We start from the raw sequence: 15,659 nt of genomic DNA on the forward strand, positions 1-15,659 counted from the left end.
ACCAGGGGACCCTAATTTCCCAGATGTGAGATATGCCACTTACCCATAGTAGGTAGATGGTATAGTAGATAGAACTCAGGGTCTGTAATCAAAAGACCTGAATTTCAGTGTGGCTTTAGGAACCTTCTAGCTGTATGACACTTAGAAAATAATTTCATCTCTTTTGCCTCAGTTTCCTCAATTGTAAAATGGGGGTTGTAGGAGGACCTATCTCCCAGGTCATTGTGTGGAGCAAATGAGAAAATCTGTAAGTTGTTTTGCAAACCTTAAAGTGGTTTAAATATCCTAATAATTAGAAATGTACAATAGTAGAATGGACTGCCCTGAGGTGGCATCATTGATGTTTCCAAGAGAAGGTTAGATGAACATTTGTTATGGATATTGGAAGAGATTCCTGTTTCAAGTATCCTTTCTGATGCCCTCTTCCAACTTGGAGGCTTCATGGTATCATGTTACTATTAATATCAAAATAATCATTTCCTAAAATATGCTGCCTCCCCACAAACACACACAATGGAATCTTCTCTTGTAACAATGGTAAGTCTGAACAACGATATCTATATCTATATCTATTATATCTATGTATCTATATCTATGTATGTATTTATGTATCTATGTATCTATGTATCATCTATATCTATATCTATATCTATATCTATATCTATATCTATCTATATCTATATCTATATCTATATCTATATCTATATCTATATCTATATACCCATAGTCTCTTGCCTCTCCATTAAGGGGAAGGCAGTATGTTTCTGTTTCTATTTCCTGGGATCAAGCCTGGTCTCTGCTATTAATCCAAGTGTGGTTGAATCTTATTACTGTTTTCACATTCTTTATTATAGTCTTTGTATACATTGTTCTTTTTGTTTTAATCTCTTTGTTCTGCATCAATTCACACAAGTCTTTCCAAGGTTTCTGAATTTCTAATTGACATTTCTTAAAGCACAGTAATATTTCATCACATTCATTTACTCAAAATGTGTTTAGCCATTATACTCATTTTATTTCCAGGTTTTTTTGTTTCTTGTTTTGGCTTTTGCTACCAAAAAGAATGATGCTATGAATATTTTATTATAGATAGAATCTTTCATTTTTTTATTGACCTCTGAAGGGTATGCAGCCTATAGGAATAGTTTCTCTTTATCATATACATATATATGCATATATATACATACATACACACATATTTGCTTAGGGGGCAGCTAGGTGGCATAGTGGGTAGAGTGCTGGGCATGGACTGAGGAAGATCCAAGTTCAAATTTGACCTCAGGTGCTTATTAGCTGTGTGACCCTGGACAAGTTACTTAACCCTCTTTGTCTCCATTTTTTCATCTCTAAAATGGGCTGAAGAAGGATACAGCAAACTGTGCTGGCATCTCTACCAAGGAAACTCCCCAAAGTGGGTCATAAAGAGTTGGAAAACTTCCAGTCTCTTCCAACTGAAAACAACTAAATAACAACAAATGTATGAATAACTCTAGCTCCTAGGGTTGTTGTGAGGATCATATGAAATAATTATTGTAAAGTGCTTAGTGCAGTACCTGGCACATAGTAAGTGCTACGTAAATGTTTATTATTATTATTATTATTATTTATTATATGCCCAGGAGTGGAATAATGTTTAAAAAACCATCTATTATTGTCCATATGATCCTAAGTATATAAGAATTTTTAACCTTTTTTTTTTGGTCATGGATCCCTTTAGAAGTCGGGTTAAGTCCATGGATCATTTCTTAGAATAATAATTTTAATATATAAAACAAAACACATAGGATTATAAAGGAAATCAATTATATTGAAATACAATTATCAAAATATTTTTTAAAAATGTTCATAGATCCCAGTTTAAGGACAAAAAGACAGAAAGAGACCTGAGTTTGGGAGGAGATACCTCCTTGAGGTTGAGCTACAAGAGAGTCAGCCCCAGCCCCATTAATTCTTCAAGGATGCCTCCAGAAGAAAGAGAGGAGGTCACATACAAGACACATCTCAGGGTTCAAAAAAGAGGACTGAGGGCAGCTGGGTAGCTCAGTGGAGTGAGAGCCAGGCCTAGAGCCAGGAGGTCCTAGGTTCAAACCCGGCCTCAGCCACTTCCCAGCTGTGTGACCCTGGGCAGGTCACTTGACCCCCATTGCCCACCCTTACCACTCTTCCACCTATGAGACAATACACCGAAAGTACAAGGGTTTAAAAAAAAAAGAGGACTGAGCTCATAGGTACAGAGGGATGTGTTTCCCCAATGGTGGGGGCAAAGAAACAGAAGGAGAAGAATGTGACTCATTCATGTCTCTTGAACTTAACATCGATGTGAAAATATACCTGGTTTCAAAGTTCCTCTTAATTACAAGCAGAGAAAAGACCCACCACAGGCCAATTACATCTACCACCAGAATCAAGTCCTCAACAGAAAGTCACCACATCCCTTCCACTAGGGCTTTTCTACTGAATCAGCTGGTGGTTTGTCCAAACTGGCCAGTATGGCTGTCCTGGCTTCGTGAAGAAACAGCAGGAATCACAGGTAAGCTCCAGTAACATTTAGGGAGTTCTTGATAATTAAACTGTGATAGTACACATTTCTAGAAGGCTTTATACTTTTTAAAGCAATTTCACTGATGTAAATCTCATCTGATTTTTCAAAACCTCCTCCCGCATCCCCAGACAAAGCAGCAATTCCATGCCTCATTTTTATTTAAAAAAAAATGTTTTTAAACTCTTAACCTCTGTGTATTAGCTCCTAGGTGGAAGAGTGGTAAAGGTGGGCAATGGGGGTCAAGTGACTTGCCCAAGGTCATACAGCTGGGAAGTGTCTGAGGCTGCATTTGAACCCAGGACCTCCCGTCTCTAGGCCTGACTCTCACTCCACTGAGCTACCCAGCTGCCCCCCCACCCCATGCCTCATTTTTAGATGAAGCAACAAACACTATACCTTGCCTAGAGTCACTATCTATTCAACTCAATAAGCATTGGAAATCCTCTTTTGAGCCAATAGATCAACATACACCTTTTAAAAAAAACCTTGGGGGCAGCTGGGTGGCTCAGTGGAGTGAGAGTCAGGCCTAGAGACAGGAGGTCCTGGGTTCAAACCCAGCCTCAGCCACTTCCCAGCTGTGTGACCCTGGGCAAGTCACTTGACCCCCATTGCCCACCGTTACCAATCTTCCACCTATGAGACAATACACGGAAGTACAAGGGTTTAAAAAAAAACAAAAAAAAAAAACCTTACATCCTAGAATTAATATTGTGTGTTGGTTCTAAGGCAGAAGAGTGATGAGGGCGAGGCAATGGGGGTTAATTGACTTGACCAGGGTAACACAAGTAGAAAGTGTCTGAGGCCAGATTTGGACCTAGGATTTCTCATCTTTAGGGTTGGCTCTTGATCCACTGAGCGCCCTCTCAGTATGCACTTATAAAGCACCAACTATATGCTAGATGCTTGGCATAGAAAGGGAAAAATGAAACAGTCCATGGACACATATAAAATATAGGAAATATAGGCTAGGAATTAGACCTGTGGTCTCACTGGTAGAAAGAACTGCCAGATGATGAACCTCCCTTTACTTAGGCAGATTGACATATTCTCTGCAACTTGAGCTTTAGAGAATTGTAGGAAACCTTGAAAAGTTAAAAGACTTGTCCACATCACACAGCCCACTACGCATGAAAGATGAGACCTGAATTCAGCTCTTCCTGACTCTGAGCTCACATCTCTCTCTATTATGTCGTATTGCCTTTCTATTACAAAATGAATACAAGATAATTTTTTTAAGTGGAAGGATTGGAGTATTAGCAGCTGAATATTAGGAATTCTTCATGCTCATGATAGCTTGCTTTGTGAGTGGGAAAGAAAAACACAAGGCCAGGTTTTCTTGGTCCCAGATCCAGAATTCCTTTCTATTACAAGAGATAGAATACCAATTTTCAAAGATAAATATTCTAGTTCAAACCCTTTCATTTGACAGATGAGGAGACTAAAGGTCAGAGAAGATTGAGGAACTTACTCAAGCTCCAGGGCTGGAGATTTAAACCCAGGGCTTCTGATTCTTAATACGAGATGCTGCCTCTACTCTTTAGGAAAGGACAGCATCTCAGCCTCCTCCTTCTTGTTGAAAATTTCATGCCAAGTAACTTAACGATTAGGGAGGAATCACAATAGAAGTCACCCCAGAAATTGCTCTGCATGAAGAGATGGAATCAATTTATTCACAATGGGGTCCTCTTCCCACCACTCTTTATTTTTTATTGCTTTTCCAAAATCCATTGAAGCTTCCTGTCATTTTGATTCAGGAGAGTGAGCCTTGATCAAAGTTCTTCTCCTTAGCTTTTCTTCCTATTGACAAGTACTCACTCTCTACATGCCAGGACACAGTCTATCTTTTAGTGCTATTACTTTCGATAAAATCCCAGATAGTAGAAAGAAGTGGAATCTAGACCCTTCTTCATTAATTTTCACTCAACCCACCAGAAAATGAGGTGTACAGAGAAGAGCCAGAACAATCCGAGAAGGCTACCCCTGTAGAATGTAGGGCCATCAGAGTGGAGTGAAAAGAACTCCAGATTTGTCCTTCCCTTTCTCCTCTCTCCTCTGGAGAATTACCCAGAATCCTCTCTGTTCTCAACTGTCACCAACTGACACCAACTGTCAGCCACGCCTTCTCTGGCTCCTTTGGTCCCCTCCCCCTTGCACAAATCCCATCCTTACATAGTCAAAAGAACTAGTTCTGAATTCCATCTCTGCCACTAATACTCTGGGGAACCTTGAATAAATCATGTCTCTGCTCTCCTAATGCCAGGTCCTTGGTTTTCTCCAAAAGGCATAGCCCAATGGAAAAGGCATTGGTTTGGGATTCCCTAGGACTCTGTCAAACCTACTATTTAACATTTATGGCTTGGGTGACCCTGGGAAAGTCATGTCCTCTTCAAGGGTTTCAGGTTCCTCATTCATAAAGCACATGGTTTGGACTAGATGACCTTTCAAGAGGTCTTCTATACATAGGTCTCACTGGGTGATCTTGGTCAAGTCATTTCTCTCTTCTAGGCAAGTAACTGTCTTCATATTTATAAGATAAGGAGACAAACCTATAAAGTAGGCTTTTTAATATATGATACATCATATATTTACATATTATATATTTCTTTATATGGTTATATATTACATATTTAACAGGCATTTATATAGCACTTTAAGGTCCCAAAGTCCATTACATGTTATCTTATACAATTTCTAAGATTGTCCTATTGTTGTCTGTATGCTATTGCTGTCTGTATTTTATAGTTGAAGAAATTAGATGAGGCTGAGAGAGACAAGACTCACCCAGAATCACACAGCTAGTAAATATCTTTTGGTTTCTTTCCCCTGAGTGTGCCATCAGAACAGACAATTGACTAATGTGTTAATTGGTTTTACTTGGCAATGCTTATTGTTTGGGCAGGAAGCTGAGTGGCTCAGTGCTGAGCCTGGAGTCAGGAAGACCTGAGTTCAAATCCAGATTTAGATACATCCTAGCTGTGTGATCCCAGGCAAGTCACTTAACCTTGTTTGCCTCAGTTTCTTCATCTGTAAAATGAGCTGAAGAAGGAAACCACTGTATATCTTTGCTAAGAAAACCTTAAATGGGGTCATGGAGAGTTGGATTTTGTCCTGAATCAGAACAGAACAGTCAGGACAGAACAACACCAACATCTATATTTATGATGGAGGGCTTCTATGGGAAGGGGAGGCAGGGAGTTTTTGGGTAGTGACAATGATGGCAAAAAAGAAAAGAAAGTAAGAAAAAAAGCATCGGTGAATACTGAAATGTACAATGAAGAGAGCAAGAAGATTAGAAGGGGAAAAAGCAGGCAAGCAAGGCAGTTTCCTTACTATCATATGAAATTTAATATACAGCTGCAAAACAAAGTGTTAAGAAACAGAAATGTTGGGGTGTTCTTGGCAAAGATATTGCAGTGGTTTGCCATTTTCTTCTCCAACTCATTTTACAGAAGAGGAAACTGAGGCAAACAGGGTTAAGTGACTTGCCCAGGGTCACACACCTAATATGTGTCTGAGGCAGGATTTGAACTTAGAAGATGAATGTTCCTGAATCAACACCAGTCATTCTAACCACTGTACCAACTAGTTGCCCATATTTCTTTACCTGGAAACTCTCTAGGATGGAAGGGTAATAATAATTATAGTATCATTGTTTTAGAATCAGAAGAAATCTCATTTCATCCAATCTTCTCATTTCATATCTAAAGAAGCATTGGCCTAGAGAAGTTCAATGATTGGCCCAAGATCAAACAGGGAGTGAGGAGCAGAGCTCTGATTCAAATACAGGGTTCCCCAACTCCTCCTTTTTCCATTACTTCATCATGTCATTCCTCAAAATGGCAAGAACATGATACTCAATTGGAGATGAATATTCTATGAACAATATAGTTATAAGAAATGAAGTATAATACATAATAATATCTGAGACGAAGCCCAGTGTAGTAGGTACCAGATCAGCCTTAGCAACAGGAAGGTGAGAGTTAATATTGTTGACTTAAAGATATTTTTTTTAGTCTTCATTCCCAGAGGAAGTAACTTATGCAGGGTCACACAGCTGGCTTGTACAGGGGAAATCTAGGATTAGAATGAAGGTCTTCTGACCCTCAGCACAATTCAATCACATCAGACTGTCCTTCTTCCACAGCTGAAAATCAATAGTATTTGTCACAGGGAAGGAGAGTTTCATGATTCAGAACTTTTCCTGTTTTCCTCAGGATGGCTGGACATGGACAACTCAATGCTCTCCAATGGCCCAATCCATCTTCCTTCCAGCTACATGCTACCATTTGTTACCATTGCTAATACCAAGCAGCTAATTCTGATGCTCCCCACAGCAAGGGTGGAAGCCACACTGAACTTTCTAATCCATTTATCTATTAATTTATTATCTAATTAAGGCTCACAATGACAGCGCTATTTGTTTAAAAATGCCCTCAAACTAAACCAATACACAACAGACTTGCCTTCAAATCAAAATGGGCCTTCCATGCTGTTTGCCTTATTCAGCTAGAATTGTTGCCTGATTAGCTTCTATAATTAAAAAATAAATAAATAAAGCTCACCTTCCCTCCCTTGTGCAAATAGCATCCTCCTAGGAAGTGTATCAAAAAAGATACCTGAAAAGCAGTGACTTTACTATCCATATATTTATAATTTACTAGGAAAAGCAATTAAACTAAACAATTCTAGCACAGCACATGGCACAAAGTAGGTGATTTAAAAATACTTAATAATTCCTTTCATGACACAAATGTGGTACTGATTCCAAAGCCAGGCAGATCAAAAACAGAGAAAGAAAATTACAGACCAATCTCCCCAATGAACATAGATGCAAAAATCTTAAATAGAATATTAGCAAAAAGACTCCAACAGGTGATCATGAGGGTTATCCATCATGATCAGGTGGAATTTATACCAGGAATGCAAGGATGGTTCAATATTAGGAAAACCATCCACATAATTGACCATATCAACAAGCTAACAAACAAAAATCACATGATTATCTCAATAGATGCCGAAAAAGCCTTTGACAAAATACAACATCCATTCCTATTGAAAGCACTAGAAAGTATAGGAATAGAAGGTCCTTTCCTAAAAATAATAAACAGTATATATCTAAAATGATCAACAAGCATCATATGCAATGGGGATAAATTAGAAGCTTTCCCAATAAGATCAGGCGTGAAACAAGGATGCCCATTATTACCTCTATTAATTAACATTATACTAGAAACACTAGCAGTAGCAATTAGAGAAGAAAAAGAAATTGAGGGTATTAAAATAGGCAATGAGGAGACCAAGCTATCATTCTTTGTAGATGATATGATGGTCTACTTAAAAAATCCTACAGAATCAACTAAAAAATTTGTAGAAGTAATCAACAATTTTAGCAAAGTTGCAGGATACAAAATAAATGCACATAAATCATCAGCGTTTCTATATATTTCCAAAACATTGCAGCAGTAAGAGTTAGAAAGAGAAACACCATTTAAAATCACCCTAGACAATATGAAATATTTAGGAATCTATCTACCAAAACAAACACAGGAATTATATGAAAACAACTACAAAACACTTTCCAAACAATTAAAACTAGATCTAAACAACTGGAAAAACATTGAGTGCTCATGGATAGGACGAGCTAACATAATAAAAATGACCATTCTACCCAAATTAATTTACCTATTCAGTGCCAAACCTATCAAACTACCAAAAAACTTTGACTGAATTAGAAAAAAACTATAACAAAGTTCATTTGGAAGAACAAAAGATCAATAATATCAAGGGAAATAATGAAAAAAAAAGTGAAGGAAGGTGGCCTAGCAGTACCAGATATTAAGCTATACTATAAAGCAGCAGCCATCAAAACAATATGGTACTGGCTAAGAGACAGAAGGGAGGATGAGTGGAATAGACTTGGGGTAAGTGACGTCAGCAAGAAAGTGTATGATAAACCCAAAGAGTCCAACTATGGGGACAAAAATCCACTATTTGACAAAAACTGTTGGGAAAATTGGAAAACAATATGGGAGAGATTAGGTTTAGATCAATATCTCACACTCTACACCAAGATAAATTCAGAATGGGTGAATGACTTGAATATAAAGAAGGAAACTATAAGTAAATTAAGTGAACACAGAATAGTATAATTGTCAGATATATGGGAAAGGGAAAATTTTAAAACCAAGTAAGAGTTAGAAAAAATTACAAAATGTAAAATAAATATTTTCATTACATTAAATTAAAAAGTTTTTGTACAAACAAAAACAATGCAACCAAAATTTGAAGGGCAACAACAAACTGGGAAAAAAATCTTTATAACAAACAACTCTGACAAAGGTCTAATTATTCAAATATACAGGGAGTTAAATAAACTGTACAAAAAATAAAGTCATTACCCAATCGATAAATGGGCAAGGGACATGAATAAACAACTTTCAGATAAAGAAATCAAACGTATCAATAAGCACGTGAGAAATTGTTCTAAATCTCTAATAATTAGGGAAATACAAATCAAAACAACTCTGAGGTATCACCTCACACCTAGCAGTTTGGCTAAAATGAAAGAAGGGGAGAGTAATGAATGCTGGAGGGGATGTGGCAAAATTGGGACATTAATGCATTGCTGGTGGAGTTGTGAACTGATCCAACCATTATGGCTGGCAATTTGGAACTATGCTCAAAGGGCTATAAAAGACTGCCTGCCCTTTGATTCAGCCATAGCATTGCTGGGTTTGTAACCCAAAGAGATCATAGATGAAAAGACATGTACAAAAATATTTATAGCCTCGCTCTTTGTGGTGGCAAAAAATTGGAAAAAGAGGGTATACCTGTCAACTGGGGAATGGCTGAACAAATTGTGGTATCTGTTGGTGATGGAATACTATTGTGCTCAAAGGAATGATAAACTGGAGGAATTCCATGTGAACTGGAAAGACCTCCAGGAATTGATGCAGAGTGAAAGGAGCAGAGCCAGAAGAACATTGTACACAGAGACTGATACACTGTGGTAAAATCGAATGTGATGGGCTTCTGTACTAGCAGCAATGCAATGATCCAGGACAATTCTGAGGGATTTATGGAAAAGAACCTACCCACATTCAGAGGAAGGACTGCAGGAGAGGAAACATATAAGAAAAACAACTGCTTGAACACATGGGTTTAGGTGGACATGATTGGGGATGTAGACTCGAAACTACCACACCAATGCAACTATCAATAGTATGGAAATAGGTCTTGATGGATGACACATAAAGAAACCAGTGGAAATGCACATTGGCTATGGGGTGGGGGAGGAGGTCAGGGGGTGAAGGGGAAAGTAAGAACATGAATCATGTACCCATGGAAAAATTTTTTCTAAAAAAAAAAATCAAATTTAAAAACCCTTATTTAAAAAAAAAAAACCTTAAAAAAAAACCTTTAGAATTGATCAATCACTTACTGAATATGAGATGGGGATTGTGGGGGATAATCAAAATCATACCACAGAAAGATTGTGGATGAGAGGAAGGATAGAAGAAGGAAGGAAAAAGCGAGGGAAGGAGGAAAGGAAAGAAGGAGAGAAGGAAGAAAAGAAGAAAGGGGGGAAGAAATTATCATTTATTAAAGGGTTGTTGTTGTTCCATCATGTCTATCTTTGTGACCCCATTTGGAGTTTTCTTGACAAAGACAGTAGAGTGGTTTGCTATTTTCTTCTCCAGCTCATTTTATAGATGAGGAAAATGAGGCAGACAATGTGAAGTGGCTTGCCTAGGACCACATGGCTAGTATCTGAGGTGGGATTTAAATTCAGGTCTTCTTGACTCCAGGACAGGAGCTCTATCCTGTGCCACCTAGCTGCCCTATTAACTGCTTAGCAGATGTCAGACACTGGAAATACAAATGCATTAAAAAACAAAAACAGGAGGCAGCTGCGTAGCTTAATGGATTGAGAGTCAGGCCTAGAGACAGGAGGTCCTAGGTTCAAATCTGGCCTCAGACACTTCCCAGCTGTGTGACCCTGGGCAAGTCACTTGAACCCCATTGCCCACCCTTACCACTCTTCCACCTAGGAGCCAATACACAGAATTTAATGGTTTAAAAAAAAAACAAAACAAAACAAAACAAAACAAAAAAACAATTCCTGTTTTCGTGGAACTTACATTTAATGGGAGAAGAGAAAACAAACATTAAAGAGAGCTGAAAAGGGAAGGGGACAAAGATGAAGGTACCCAGTATGTGAGCATACTTTGGAAATATGGAAGGCAGGGTCAGGGCTGGGAGGACAATGAAGACAAAATGGAGACCCCCATCAGGAGCTCGTCAATGGGGAGAAGGGGTTCTGGTGGGTGGAGGGATAATCCAGGCTGAAAAGGCTGCAGAGGTGGTTAGATGGACACTCCAGGAGCTGAGAGAAATTCTAGAATGGGACAGTTGTACAACTATCGTTTGGAAGGCTAGAAGTTAGGGGCAGAGCTTTTGGAGGTGGTGCTTCCTTTCTCTAGACCTCCATTTCCTCATATGGTAAAATAAGGTTTGGACTAGATGATTTCTAAGATATACTCTAGTTCTAAGCTTATATTGTATGGTCTCCCTTCCACCTCTAACATTCTATATATTATTTTCTAATATTGTCTTTAATATTTCTTCTAGGTTTTATTATCTATGTAAACATGGTCCCTTCAAGCCATAATATTCTATAATTCTAACCAGTGAGAAAATCAAGATATTGAAAATTCAGGGTTTAAAAAAAATACAATCATCAGTTTAGAATTTATTAAATCTCTACTGTATACCTTGGGATGCGGGGCAGTTAGGTGATACAGTGGGATAGAGTCCTGAGGTCAAGAAGACTCATTTTTCCATGATCAAATTGGACCTCAGATGCTTCCGAGCTGTGTGTCACTTCACCCTATTTGCCTCAGTTTCCTTATCTGTAAAATGAGCTGGAGAAGGAAATGGTAAACCTTTCCAGGATCTTTGCTAAGAAAACCCCAAATGGGGTCGGGAGAGTTGGACACAACAAATCGACAAAATAACAACAATGTTGTATGCCCATATGTATGAACCTAAGAGGAGAAGGACACTGGAGTTTCAAGGAGCTTACAGACCAGTTGGAGAGGCAAATAGTTAACCGGGAAAGTTAAGTAAGGCTGCATATGATTAAGTGGCAAATGAGTGATATAGATAATAGGCACCATTAGGAGTTCAGAAGAGATCTACGGAGGTCCTTTCATATGAGGATTTCAAAGTACTTTACTGACATTTACTCCCACTGCATGCTATATATAACCAATTGGAAGCACATCTGGCTGCCAGTCTGCTTTGGTTTTCTTGAAGAGTTCATAGCCATGGCAATTTATTAAAGACTTAAGAGTCTAAGAGATAGAAAAAAGGACAGAAAGTAATGGAGGAACAAATAAAGATGTCTTTAGGTATCATTTTCCCTCTAAAAGAACATTTCACTCTTTTCTCTTATCTACGAGATGAGGGGTTGGCATAGACCCTGGGCAAATTAATTCATCCTCTTTGCCTCAGTTTCCTCTTCTGAAAAATGAGCTGGAGAAGGAAATGGCAAATCAGTCCAGTATCTCTGCCAAGAAAACTCCAGATGAGGTCTCAAAGACCTTCAGACACAGCTGAAAAATGATTGAACAACAAACCAAGGTCCATCTTTATATTGATAATATTCTCCTGGCAATGTAATGTATAGCTTTGAATCACGGGACTCCATAATCAGAGAGGTGTTCCAATTGCTGGTCACTCAAAGGACGAAGTAAAAATGAATGGTTGGTATAAGTAAGTGGGTAACCGTTCATTGACAATGATTTCTTGTGTGCAGGAAAATGATAGCAATGACTAGGAGAGGAGGTGGTAGAGTCTCATCCCAAGGATGACAGCTGGACAACTAGGTTGCCACAGTGGTACCCAGGAAATGCCAGAAGTCCTAGAATAGGGGAGCTAACATACTGCGTCAGTTGTCTGGAGGATTCATGGAGATGCAGGGACAAGAATGGGGTACAGGATGAGAAGATATAAATGGGTTGTGATTTGAAGATGGGGTGGGGGGATACCCTTTTCATTGCATTCAAGTATTTAGTGAGGTATTGAAATTTACCCAAACTGAAGTTATCTCAGTAGATGACTCATCATAGTGTAAAGAGGTAGAAGATATTAAGGTGTTATTCTCAACTTTTCATTTTCTCTCACTATATATAATCAGTTGTCAAGGCCTATCAATTCTGCTTTTGTAATATCTCTCATATATGACCCATTCTCTTCTCTGACACTGTTACTATCTTGGTATAAGCCCTCATCTCCCTCCTTGGATTATGGCAAGTCTTCTGGGTGATCTTCCTGCTTCAAGTGTCTCCCCATTTCCAGTTCATCCTGTACTCTGCTGCCAAATTGATCTTAAAGTACAGATCTAACTATGCCCTCCCTCCCTCCCTCCCTCCCTCCCTTCCTTCCTTCTTTCCTTCCTTCCTTCCTTCCTTTCTCTTCTTCTCTTCTCTTCTCTTCTCTTCTCTTCTTCTCTTCTCTCTTCTCTCCTTCCTTCCTTCCTTCCTTCCTTCCTTCCTTCCTTCCTTCCTTCCTTCCTTCCTTCCTTCCTTCCTTCCTTCCTTCCTTTCTTCCCTAATCCTTTCTCTCTCTTCCCTCCTTCCTCCTTCCCTTCCTTCTTTTTCTGTCTTTCTCATTTTCTTCCTTCCCTCTCTTTCTCTTTTTCCTTGCCTTCTGTCTTAGAATGGATGCTAAGTTTTGGTTCTAAGGTAGAAAATCAGTAAGGCTATTGGGGGTAAGCAACTTGCCCCAGACCACACAGTTAGGAAGTGTCTGAGACCAGGGCTTCCCTTCTCCTGGTCTGTCTTTCTATCCACCGAACCACTTACCTGTCCCAGATCACTGCTCTTTTCAATCAACTCCAGCAGCTCCCTATTGTCTCCAAGAACAAATATAAAGACCTTCTGTTTGACTTTTAAGGCCCTTGGTCACCTGAGCCTTCTTTCTTTCCATTCTTCTTAGATCTTACTTCTTCCATGCGCCCTGCAATCTGCAGATACTGACCTCTTTGCTGTTCGTCTCCCATGATAATGTCTCCCAGCTCAGCCTTTCACTGGTGGTAGCCCTGTTCCAGGAAAGCTCTCCTTCCTTATTCCTGACTCCTGGTTTCCCTAAGTGGCTAAAGCTCCACCAAGAAGCCATTTCCAGATTTCCTTAACAAGAGTGACTTTTCCCTCTTGATTAGCTCCAGTTTGTCGTGTATGTTAGCCTGTTTGTACATGGTGGTTTGCTTGTTATCTCTTAGACTATAATCTTCTTGAGAACAGGGACTGTGAGCTTTTTTGGGGGATGCTTTCTTTGCTTCCCAGCACTTAGCACGTGTCTGGCACATAATATATGATTAATAAATGTTAGATTTCAGGAGGACTTGAGTTCAAATGCAGACTCAGACACTTCCTAGCTGTGTGACCTAGGTGAGCTCCTTAACCCTGATTGCTTAGCCCTTGTCACTCTTCTGTCTCAGAATTGATTCTAAGAAGAAGGTAAGGGTTTAATAAATAAATAAATGCTAGATAACGGACTAGGAAGGGTGGCAAGAAGGCCATTTTCCCCTAGTGTACAATTGTGAATAGCCACAACTGGGCTTCCTTTTGGTTCTTCCCCAGGACTTTGCCCATTTGTCCCTCTAAATGGATTATTTATTATGCAGTACACAAAAATTTTGAGATAAGGAAATACAATATGGGCATGATGGAAAAATAGTTATTTATAGACTAGTTGAAGAAGAAACGTCTGAAGGATAGATTATTCACAGGAGAGGTTTCTTTTTTTACTGGAGACTTTCTGGAATCTCTTGAAAAATCCAAACATGATTTGTTAGGTGAGGGGCAGAATAATAATAATGAAAATAATAATGATAACTGTGGTGGTGATAATGATAATTGGCCAGGCATTTGAGGGATACAAGTGGTGAAGTAAAAAAGGCATTAGAATTGACATCAAAAGACCTGGATTTGAATCCTGACCACTGTTTTACTGTTTGCCTTGTAAAATAGTGTAAGATGCTTTCACTGTTGCTCTTTCAGAATTGTTAGAAGGAAAGTTCTTTGTTTCCCATAAAGCCTTACTTAGATGTTAGTTATTTTAGTTATTTTTAAGAAGTAGCATGATGGGGTAGGAAGAGAACACTGATTTGAAAATCAGAAGAATTGGGTCCAGGTCCTGGCTCTGACCCTTACAACCAGTGAGATCAGTTTTTGCATTTGAAAGATGGACACAGTAATCATTTTACTCCCTACCTCACAGTAATTTGACAAAAGTTGCTATAAGTAGCAGCTAGGTGGCTCAATGGATTGAGAGTCAGGCCTAGAACATGAGGTCTAGAATAAAAGACAGGAGAACCTGGGTTCATATGTGGTCTCAGACACTTCTTAGCTGTGTGATCCTGGGTAAGTCCCTTAACCCCATTACCTAGCTTTTACCACTCTTCTGCCTTGGAACAAATACCCTGTACTTATTCTAAGACAGAAGAATTGATGCTAAGTATCAGTTCCACAACAGAAGAAAGGAAAGAGCTGAACAATTAGGGGTAAATGACTTAACCAGGGCCATTAAGCTAGGAAGTATGTAAAGTCACATTTGAACCCAGGTCCTCCAGTCTATAGTCAGGGTTCTCAATCCACAGAGCCACCTAGCTGCCTCTAGAAGCACGGAATTCTAAAGGAAGATGGACACCAAGTACTCATGTTGGAGGTGTAAAAATGGTCATTACACAAATTTCCTTCAAAATGTTTAGCTTTTGTTGCTAATTTTGTTTGAAAATTAACTATCTCATTTGGCAATTATATTTCAATAAGGAAAAGGTTATCCTCTGCTGTAGAGATAAATGATGGGGAAAGCACTCACTCAGCCTCAGTGCTATCATTTCAATTTATCCACCGCTGCAGCTGTATTGCCAATTACTTGTTGATTAAATATCAGACAGGCACTAACAATACATTGCATCTTCCTCCCTCTCTCCCTCCTTCTTTTTCTTTTTCTTCTTCTTCTTCTTCTCTCTCTCTCTCCCCCTTTTTCTTTCTCTCTCTCTTCCCCCTTTCCTTCTCTCTCTCTTTCCCCCTTTTTCCTTCTTCTCTCT

This window comes from Gracilinanus agilis, chromosome 3, assembly GCF_016433145.1.
Source record: "Gracilinanus agilis isolate LMUSP501 chromosome 3, AgileGrace, whole genome shotgun sequence".
In the NCBI taxonomy this organism is placed as follows: domain Eukaryota; kingdom Metazoa; phylum Chordata; class Mammalia; order Didelphimorphia; family Didelphidae; genus Gracilinanus; species Gracilinanus agilis.